The sequence below is a fragment of the Capsicum annuum genome, unplaced genomic scaffold, assembly GCF_002878395.1.
Source record: "Capsicum annuum cultivar UCD-10X-F1 unplaced genomic scaffold, UCD10Xv1.1 ctg28474, whole genome shotgun sequence".
Lineage (NCBI taxonomy): Eukaryota > Viridiplantae > Streptophyta > Magnoliopsida > Solanales > Solanaceae > Capsicum > Capsicum annuum.
Genome location: NW_025834907.1, coordinates 1 through 11,747, shown reverse-complemented (window position 1 = coordinate 11,747; position 11,747 = coordinate 1). Strand labels below are relative to the sequence as shown.

General features: G+C 34.7%; 1 non-coding gene across 1 annotated transcript; it reads right to left on the bottom strand.

Moving 5' to 3' along the window:
* Window positions 1–2,359: 2,359 nt before the first annotated feature.
* On the bottom strand, window positions 2,360–2,465 carry LOC124891000. The gene has a single exon (XR_007049485.1). It is a non-coding gene; the product is annotated as a small nucleolar RNA R71 (small nucleolar RNA).
* Window positions 2,466–11,747: the final 9,282 nt, after the last annotated feature.

The window sequence follows — 11,747 nt, the reverse complement described above, 5'->3', positions numbered from 1 at the left end:
GTTTCCATATAGCCCAATTACACTTCTATCATGTTCTTAAGTCCTATTATGAATAGGTAATTAAGTTTTTCTTTTTTATTTGGGATTTTATTTCTAAAATTTTCCTATTTTATTTAGGAGCTGATTTCTATGGTTTTCCTACTTTAATTAGGATTTTGTTTGTGTAGTCTATAAATACCCTTTAGGCTTTGTTTCTTTATTGAAGAATTCAAGACATTTAACTATTCACCAATAAATTTAGATATTAATTTTCATTGATCTATTACTTGTTTGTTCTTGGTTTATTATTCAATTTAAGACTTATGCTGTTTACAACCAAGAGTAATCGATTCTTCACTTTTTTTGTTTGTAAACAAATCCCCCTTTTACTTTATATGTATTGTCTGGTGATTTCAATAAATTTGAGGTAGATTTTTGACTTATTCCCTTAGTATTAAACCCTAACCTAATTGGGTTACTATATTTCACAATGACTGCTTTATTCTCCAATTAGAGGTGTATTTTGGGCTTATCAGATAATGCTCAAGCTCTTTTGCCATATGTGTGTTCTGATTTAGAGAGTTCCTTAAGTGAGTTCTGGTTGGTAAATGAATTAGTCATGATATAAGAGTAATGATCTTTTCTCTTTATTTTGAGTGAGCTTATGTAGAGTTCCTAAGTCTAAAACTGATTAGAGGTAATCAGCTTAGAGAGTGCCTTAGCAGAGTTATCAAGATGATCTTGTAGTATAGTTATTAAAAAAAGAAAAAACCTAGAGTAGGTTTATTAAAGTATGTAATCAAGAATTTAATTATAGTATATTTTGAGGTTCTTGTAAGGGCAAGCCATTGTTTCTTCCTTCCTGGAGCAAGCGGGTTTCCACGTTAAAGTCTTGTGTGTTGTTATTTTCTGCACAGTTTTTAGTTTTCCTGCACTTTGCTATTTGATTGTCTGTGATTAACTTTTATGGCCTTGGTCCCTCAATATATGGTGCAACTCCTAAGGGTTCCAACAATTAAAGATTCATTGTAATTAAAGCTTGGATTTTGCATTCTGTTTATTTGCTATGGATTAATTTGATGAAAATCTTTGTATATCTCGACCTTCTCTCTCTCTATGAGTAGCTAATTCTTCTGTATGGGATTATTCTTGAATAGGTTGTGATTAGTGAATGGCTTTATTTTGTTTGTCCTTCTAATTAGCTATTTGAAAGTGGGTTTACATGCATTCCATGTTTTAACTAAGAATTGGGGGTTGCAAACCCCAATTATCTTAGAAACTATATCATCCTTGAAAGAAGGGATATGGGTGAGGAATGAGTGTGAACAATAACTTGAATTAGTCATTTAATAGAGTTTCTTAGACATAAGTATGATAATTGAGGCCACATATCGATACTTATTTTACTTATGAGGTGTTCAGACGAACCCATTTGTGATATTTGGTGTCTTATTGAAAAAATGATACTAATACTTCTAGATCTAGCCTACCTATGACTTCTAGCTAAATTTGGACAAATAATAAAATACTCATGCATGAACCCAAACTGAGAAAGGAATAACCCAAGACCCATCAACACTTGATTATCTCTAATTTTTTCTAGCTTCGAAATAGTAGTCTTAAAATAAAAAAATTGTTAAATTTAAGACCATTCTAACAAACCCATTATTTTACTTTCTTGTTTGTTTACCATACATTGAGGGTCAACTTCTAGTTGACTTCTAACACTCAAGAGTTTTGAAATTCTTGTCTTCACTCCTTATGGATTCGACCCTAAATATATTGGTTACCATTATGATGATGATTCAAGGGTGTAGTTTGCGTGTTATCAAATTCTGGTACTGTTGTCGGGGTGTGAAACATAGTTTTTATTCTTGTAGTATTTCTAGTCATGTTGGGTTTGTTGTAATGTTTAATTTTACATTTTTTGTTGTTTTGTTCTTTCTTAGGTGAGGATAATAGTATTCACGATTCTATGAGCCATCATGGTAACAATACTGGTACTTTTAATGGGCATCTCGAGGATGAGGATCACCTTAGAGATTTGGTCGAGCTACTGCTATTTGTATTTTATCAGTGAAAGAAAATGAAGTGTTTAACATTACTAGCGTGATTCTTTATTTTTTTCAAATAAAAGGGTTGTTTGGAGGCCAAGCACATAAGGATGCCAATCTACAGTTGAAGAATTTTATTGATGTGTGTTCTCTATTTGACATGGCCCACAGATCTCAAAAATCAATCATTTTGAATATTTTCCCATTCTTTTTGATGGGATAAATGATTTTATGGTTGTGGTATTTTCTCGGGGGATCTATCATTTTATGGGTTGAGCTAACAAAAGTATTTTTGGATACTTACTTTTCTCCTTCTCGGATATTGCAACTAAGGGATAAAATCACTATCTTTCTCCAACATAATGGCTAACCATTATATGTGGCTTGGAAATGATTCAATAATAAGATAATGCAATGCCCAAATCATAAAGTTTCAGATAAAATGCTTTTTCAAATTTTCTATTGGGAGTTGGATCAATTGAACTAGATGATACCCGATAATGCAACTAGAGCATCTATTGTCAAACAATCTTATAGTGTTGCAACTGATTTATTAGATAGATTGACCAAGAAAAGTAGAGGTTGGGGCATAAGAGATATTGAGGTATCTTTGTGGGATACGTCTGCATCTTTGTAAGCCAAGATCAAAGAAAAAGGATAAGGAAAGAGATGAGAACATAGCTAAAATGATAACCCAACATTATCTTCTCTCCAAGCATACAATGGTAGCTCTTTCAAAGGTGGTTAAAGTTGTTAATTCTAATTATTTAAGATTATGATGATGAGGAAGTGGATTCTTGGGAGTAAATTCGGTTCTTGTCAAACCAATCAAGGGATTCTCACCCTACCCATCAAAGGAAATATGGGAGTAAAGGTTGGAAGGAAAGGGATTGTGGTAGAGATTAGCGTGATAGAGATCATAATAGAAAATTAAATTAGGGAGATAAGGATAGAGACTATGATAGGTACATACCTCTACATGATAGGGCCAAGGGTCAAGAGTCAAGCTACATTGACCTAGAGAAGTTCAAAAGTGAAGATGTCTTTGCTTATATCTAGACGCATGTTAAGGGAAAGAACTAAAAAGTTGTTTCTCGTAACTTAATAAAATTGTGATATCTCATTCAGCCACTATCAATAAATCGGCTTATCTCAATGCAAGGAAAAAGGGTGGATTTCTTAGTGACATGGTTACTAATGCTAAGAATGATGCTTACGTCATGGCCATTGTCATTAGAGGTGGTAGGACTCTTGGTGCAAATGTTCCTGATTTTTATTAATATCCCAATGGAAAGGGAATGATGAACATACAAATGAAAAGAAAAAATGTCTAAATAAGTCTAATGATGCGGTTACAAATATCAATGAGTCAATTATTGAAACATCGAAGGTCGTTGAAGAAAAGGGTGAAAGTGAGGAAGCTTCAAAAGAAGTTGAGGGTAATGCGCCCAATCGAAGAAAACTCCAGTTGTTCCTTTGTCTCAAATTAAAATTCCTCCCTCATTACCAAAAAGGCTGAAGAAGAAAGAATATGATACCAATTTAAACAAATTTGTTGAAAAATTTAAGGACCTATCGATGAATATTCCATTGTTAGTTGCTTTACAAGAGATGCCTAAGTATGCTAAATTCATGAAAGACTTGGATACAATGAAATGAGCCATAGATTTAGAAACTTTAGAGAAAATTGAAAATTGTAGTTTGATAATGTCTAGCACAATGGTAGTGAAGAAAGAAGACCTGAGAGCATTCCCTATGCTTTGTTCTATTAGGGTGTACAAGTCCGGAAAAGCATTGTGTGATCTTGGGGCAAGAATTAATTTTATTCCATTTACCATATTAAAAAATTTAGTTTTGGTTGTTTCGGCACCAACCACAATGAGTTTATTAATTGAAGATCATTCTATCAAGAAATATGTGGGATTCCTATGTGATGTTCTTATAAAAGTGGATCGGTTCATCTTTCCAGCTGACTTTGTTATCTTGATTGCGAGATGGATAATGAGGTCCCCATTATTTTGGGAAGGACATTATTTGATATCGAAAGAGACTTAGTGGATGTTTAATTTGGTGAAATGATGTTCTGAGAGAATAATAAAGAGGTCTCTTTCAATGTATCTAAGTTTATGTAATAACCTACGGATTTACAAGTTTTTTCGGTGATTGATATGGTTGATGATGAGGCGAATAACACCATAAAGGTGAATCTTATAGATGACCCCTTGGTGGGTGTATTACGAAACTTGGAAATTGATGAGATTGAAGAGAAGGACAAGGTGGTTAATGTGATGAAGAGTCTTGACTCTCACATTAAAAACCCTTGAAACAACATTCTTCCAATAGTTGTTGAGGATGATCTATTTTCTCGGTGAATGGAAGCATCAAAGTCTATGGTGAAAATGCTCATACATGCTATTGGGAGGCTCGTAATAGACATAAAAGCGGTTTTCCCAAATGTTGTTCACATAAAGCCAAAAATAAGAGGCGACATACTATTAAAATATATAATTGAGAATTTTATAGCGGTGAATATGTGTTACTCTTCAAATATAGGTTGAAACATTTAATAGGAAAGGTTTAAACTAAGTGGTCGGGCCCATGCATGGTCTCTAATGTGTATTCAAGTGGAAAAATTGAATTAGAATTCCATGAGATGAAGAAGTTCATGGTGAATCACAAGGATTGAGGCATTACCACGTGGATGGATTTAGAGTGGCTATAGTTGAGTTTCTTCGGTTCAAAGACCCAAAATAATAATAAATTGATGTCTTGTCATGACTATAAATAAGGCACTTCTAGGGATGCTACCCAAGGTTTATTCATCTTGTTTTGTAGTGTTTTGGATTTTAATTTTTAACTTATTTTGGGTTTTTATAGGTTATATCCCAAGAATGGGATACGTGAAGGTTGGTTTAGAGGGTAAAAATTATTCTTTTGAAAACAAAAATTTAGAGAAAAAATCATGTTGCCATGCCCATTTCTTAAACCTATGTTGGACCTGCTTGAGTAGTCCATGCGTAGGTCACTCGCAAAAGGAATGCAGGTCAGCCAAGAAGTAAGCTAAAATCATTGGAACATACTATTTTGACTTGCGCTGGACCTACTTGAGCATTTCAAAAATAGGTCAAGTGCATAGGGCACATAGATGAGATCACATTTGAGCCAAAAATTAAAGCAATCTATTTCGACCTGCACAAAACTTTCTTGAGAAGTCCAGACGCATGTCTTGCATAATGTCGTCAAACTATTCCTCCAAGAAAACACAATGTGGTCACCTTCAAATAATAGTAACCTAACTATGTTGGGGTTTAACCATTTGGGAATAGGTCAAATCTGTCTCACGAACTTGTTAAAGTAGCCAGATGTTCTGGAAAGTAAATGGGTGGAATTTGTAGTAAACAGTAAATAGTAAAAAGTCTTGATTGTTTTTTATTGTAATCAATCTGAGATGCATACTAGGAGTGTGTCACACCACACATACAGAATCTGATAAGACAGGTCTAACCAATCATCTTGTGAATGACTTAGTAAATTTCCCTCACCACCTTACGATTCTTAGAGTGTCACCTTTCAAATCCTATTCTTTAATCCCAGTTTAAATATTACCTTGTAAGTGTCAAGTTAATTAGACGAGGGTTGGTAGCCTATAATCACTGTTGTAATATTCCTTTCCAATCTTTTCTTCTCTTGTGAAGATAATCTAGAATACAGGAAAGTCCTTAACTTTTGTAGTAGTTAAGGAAGCAAACAATCTGAAGAAGATCACAATTCATACATAAACAATGATCTAGAAGAACCTCACACTTCCCCTACTATGCTATTTTGCCAGGATTCCAACAACCCTATTTAAGAGGTTTAACCACTCATAATTTCACAAAACTCCATGAAATTCATAAAAGAAAGCATTGAAATAATCTCATAAAAATTAAAGAAGAAAACCTAAAGTCTCAAATTAATAATCAACCAAATAGTAAAGAACACAAGGATTCAAAGATAAAAAGTCAATCTATAGAATAAAATATATGTTTTTAAATATAATGAGTGCATAAACTGGCTAAAAAACATAAAAAGAGTATTTATAGACTACATAAAAACCCTAAGAATCCAAACCAAAATGAACAAGGAAACTTTGGTTGGTGGCCACTTATGGCCCATTAACGAGTTATAAGTGGCACTTACTCTCCGTAAGTGACAGGAAACTTTTGATTCTCATCATGCTGTAGTACTTGTACTTTTGATGGGACTTATGGGGAGTAAGTGGTACTTATGTCCTGTAACTGTCTTTATCATAGGTATGTGACACTTCTTTAGGATTCAGCTTCTGAGTACTTGACTTTCCTGCAACTTATGTGCCATAGCTTCTTAATCATAAGTAACACTTATGTGCCATAGGTGCCCTATCGTCAGTGTCAGATCAAGACTTTACTTTCAAGTTCTCTAAATTTGCTACCTCTGGGAATTACGTTGCTACTTACGGTTGAATAAGTAGCACTTACACCACATAGGTGACCTCGTAACTATGATTTTATATAGCCTTTAACTAATTTTGTTCCTTTGAGCTCCAAAACCTAGTTTCTTTACAAATAGACATAAAAAACATCATATCTACCAAAATGAACCTAAGAACTTTCATATTTTCTGGTTTGAAGCATCAAAAGTTCCATTAAATAATGACATAAAAACACCCTTATGAGGAACGTTTACATGTCCTCGGGAAATAAAAACCTAATAAACAAAACATGATGCTTAACTAGGAGAAACCAAAGATACCTACGACAGTCGGTTTTAATTTTAGTTCAAAACACATCAGCCCCTTCTATTTTTTACCTTCTAAAACCAACTTTTGAGATCTATGTAGCATATAATGTGACACAAGAGAATTAAGCTATGATATTACATTTGAAACACATAATCAATCACATGTACGAATCACACTACCCGAACATACAATCAGCTAACAACACAACCCCTATACCTTGACGACAAATAAGTACCACTACTTAGTAGAATCATGCATGTTAATTTAGGGACTATAACAAGACACTCACACTCTCAATATAAGGTCCAAAAATATGAATAACATACCATAGACTTTCCTTTATTTTTTATACCCTAGTTTTTTTAAACAGTCAGGGAAGGATAACTATAAGTTTTTATTCGGCTTGTAATGTAGGATTGGGGAAGGTATGGTACATTTGGGCCTTTTAAATGACTAATCCTCCTTGACACTATAATTTTTGTTGGGGTCTACATCTCAAACCACTTTTCTTTCCTTCCTCCCTTATTTGTCCCTTTTTCTTTTATTGTTTATTCAAGTTGGGTATGGTTTCTTTTGTACTTTCTTTTTCTCTTTTTTCCTTTCCAATTTTCTCTTTCTTTTTGCTTTTCTTCATTCTGTTTTTTTCTCTTTGTAGCACACCCAACCCTACTTTATTTTTATTATTAAAATATTTTACATAACTAATTCTAATTACGCACCCCTATATTAACCACCCTCAACTTAGGCAATTTGCTTGAATTGAGGTTCACGGTGTCCAAGGAGGGACAACACCCTAAATAGGTTCATTGTAACTAAACTGGGAAGGTGAAAGGTGAAAACAATAAAAATAGTCTATCAGGATCAAAATCAGAATCAAGGGATATATATTTTTATTTGAAATGTCATTTAGGGAAAGAGTGGACTAAATCAAGAATGGCCTATGTTCTATTCCAAACCGACTATCCTACAACCTAGGAAGGACTAACTGGGTAAGTTCTAGATTCAATACACAAGGAAAACTAAGTAAGCATCTCTCACAGATCTGGCATAGGGTGGCATTACAAACTACTACCTATCTAGTTTATGTAAATGCTAGCTATGATTATTATGTCCCTAATCCTAATGGAATAACAAGATTCACAATTGTCACACATATAAGCATATCACAAAGTTCAAAATAAATTTTCAGAGAGGTAACATTTTTTCAAAATTCTTAAACATAGACAAAAAACGTCAACCACCCTGATGATTTTAATGATTTCTCTTAGAATCTCAACAATCATTAAAATCATCTGGAACCAATGCTTGATCTGTCCATACAAAGAAGCAAGTTTAGACTTTACATCAGTAAGGCAGGCGGTAGTCTCATCCTGCTGCTCCACTAGATGCTATAAGAAATCGTACAATACCCCAATGAAACCTATATCTATAGTAGTAGAAGTAGGGTGAGGGGACACAATAGATTCTCTAATCATCTCATAAATGGAGGCTGAGGCTAAAATAAAAGTAGCCGAGGCCCCCTCCCTTACTGTCGCAACCTCGGGCGCATCTTACTACTCAGTCAAATCAATATCAAAATTGATTTCCATCCAATCAAAATGCTTTGTCAGAGATAAAAGTACCTTAAAATAGATAAGAATTACTGTTGGAGGTGCTTGAACTCTCTAGGTAAGGATCGGGTTTGCTAAATACTTGATTAAGCTAATATGTGCTATGATCGTCACCTCGAACCTCCTATCAGCATATAAAATCTCAGACACCCCTTTCTTAGCACATAGATGATGGACAAAGCAAGGCACGGAAAGAGTGGTCATGTCTTTGAATGCATGCTTATGTATCTCAATATGATTAAGGCTGCAAAGTCAATATCATACCCACACAAGCAAACTAGCAACTATTTTGGACTAATCATATATCAAAATATTGTCTAACTTAGATAGAAAAAATTTGAAGCTTACCATTATCCACCAAATCTTAGCTATAACTACAGCGTAGCTTTATTAATCTACCCCTTACCGTTGATCTAAGGGGCGTCATGTCCAAAAACTAAAATTTAGTTAACGATCTACCTCGCCAACTTAAACATATGTCGTTAGTACTCAAAATATATCACATCATGCTTACCCTAAGAAAATCTCATCCTAAAATCACACTCTATAGAGATGCTGGGGCTACATACTCTGGCCCATTAAAAGTCAGTGGATGACCGCTGTAGAAATATGAACATGAACTCATCTCACAAAAGTATGCTCCAACTGGGTATAACCAGATAGATAGAGTAGGCATAAGAAGTATAAAAATCCCTAACCAAGACCTGGCTGTAAGAACCCTAGGTTCTATCAATCCACCCCAACTGGTATCGATTAAATGAGGATCGCAGTTCTATTACTCTTTCTAGCCCTGACAAATCTATCCTCTTCTCTGATTTATGCTCCTTTTATGGTAACTTATCATTGTAATGAAGCTATCTTGATAAAAAATGCACTGCATCCCCTCTACATACTATCTCAGGTTTGTCTCAGCTATAGGCATAACCGAGATATGTGTAGAGTTAGAAGTAGGGTCAGTCGGTGATGAAATAGGAGATAGGTAATATTTTTTAGGTGGAGGCACATATTATGCAAAAGAGGATAAAATATGTTATGGTACATGAGTTGTAACCTCATTAGATAGGGGTACAATAGATACTGACTCATTCTCCATACCAGACTCATCCTCTGACCCCTCTTCAGACTGAAGGTTGTATGCATCCTCCTACTGTACTGAACTAAAAATTTATTCTAAATCAACCTTAACTTTGGACCCTGACTCCTCTTTCTAATCTAAACCATCATGTAAACCATGCTCGCCATCCTCAGAATAGGGAGAATGTGGAGGTAAAGTCTAGACCGTCTTTATCCTTGGCTTGGGAATTAATTTAGATATGGTCGCATGGGTCTCATCTTATGTAGATGTGGGTTAAATGCCCAATTGAGTCTATGGTGGGATAGGCTGCATGCCTTGAATGCTGAAATTGGATATGATGACTACTAAAGCTACAACTATCTTTGACCCCTTATGTTAGGGGCCTCTGGTTTGCTCGGGTCAACCATTTATGCCTCTATTGAGCCACCATGCTTAGGAGACTCACCCAAAAACCTCAACTACACTTCTTTATTTTGGATACCTTAGGTTTCATGGAACCTAAAAAAGTACTTTTAACGTATGAAATAAAAGATGGCAACAAAAAAATGTTGATAAAAATCAAAACTCTCAGGGTAGGGCACTTACAACCCCACTTACGGGCTGTAATGCAAATTAAAAGGATGTATATACCTTGTAAGTGTTAGAAAATAGCTTGAAACTTCAGGGCTTCAAGTCTTACACCTATGAAGGAAAATATGACCCATAAGTTCTACTTGTTTGGCACCGTAATTTCCATCATAGGTACCCTTCTTAGGGTACTTTGAATTTTCATAATTTCTCATCCCCATAGAGTATATTTTGCATATTTAAGCCAATATTGCACATAAAAGCATTTATCAAGTTTAAAATCACAGGTATTGGACCAAAAAATTGGGTTTGCATCTACCATTTCAAATTCTACTTCCATTTAAGGCATGATCATAATTTTTTATTCATTTAATAATAATGCAATTATTTGTATATTTTCACTATTCTAGGCTCCTACTATCAAGATTTTGGAGTTTCATGCAATTATTAAATATTTTCAAGTACCAACTCATAGTGTTTGCATAATATCACAATATTGTAATAGTGATGAAACCCTAAGAAATTTTCTTGTGCATGCAAGTTAATGACCTTTGAGAGAAGTTTTCCTTTTATGAACTCAACCGAAAGTTGGTAAGTTTAAATTTTAAGAGCGAGTTTCTAAAATTTGAGAAAATAAGGCATGGAAATTAGGTTTAAGGATTTTAAATACGATGGTATGGTCGGATCGAGACAGGTTACTTGGGCCCAACCCAGATTTCCAATATTTGAGAAAAAAATTCAGCCACTTACAACACCCGTAAGTGGCATATAGTAAGAGATAGAAAATTTGGGCCCTTCTCTAAAATTTGATTTTATGTTTAATGACACCATTTACGAGGTTGCAAGTGGTACTTACAACCCTCGTAAGTGGGTACATAAGTGAATTTTCAAAGACCCAAAATTCTCAGATTTTCCCTCTGACAAATACTACATCACTTACTTGTCTTAAGTGGGACTTATGACCCCCATGAGTAGGTCAATAGTCCCCTTATCGGGAATTCTAAATTTTTCAATGTTTTACTATGTTCTTTGTATTTCCTCATGCTATATACCTATAGTAAAGAAAACAACATGAACAATAACATAGTGTTTCCTCCCACCCAACACTTGATTGAACGTCATGACGCAACATGGCTATGTTGTTACTAAAACTTTACTAATAGGCCCATGGGTTGCCTCTCGTGAAGAACATAATTTAATGTTGCAACATGACTCGGTTGCCTTGGCTACTTAGACTTTGCCAATGCTTACATAAACAATCACGTTTACATCATCGGTATTACCCAAATAATGCTTGACACGCTGCCTGTTCACCTTGAATGGGGCTTCACTATCTCTTTTCAGGTCAATAGCACCATGCAAAAACACCCTAACCACGGTGAATGGTCCATACTACCTAGAATTCAACTTTCCAGGCAATAAGAGGAGTCTTGAATTATATAACTTCTTTGCTAATCAGTAATATTAGCATTCATAGTCTTTAATAATATAGACTTGATCTCCCAATTGGAGACCTTAACCTACCCACTCATTTGTGGATGGTAAGGTGTTTCCACCCTATGATTCATACTAGATTTTTGAGTAAGGCCTTAAAAAGACGATTATAAAACTAAGACCCACCAACACTAATAATAGCATATGGAGTGCCTAATAGGGAAAATACATTTTTCTTAAAAATGCAGTGAAACATCAGTGATCATTGT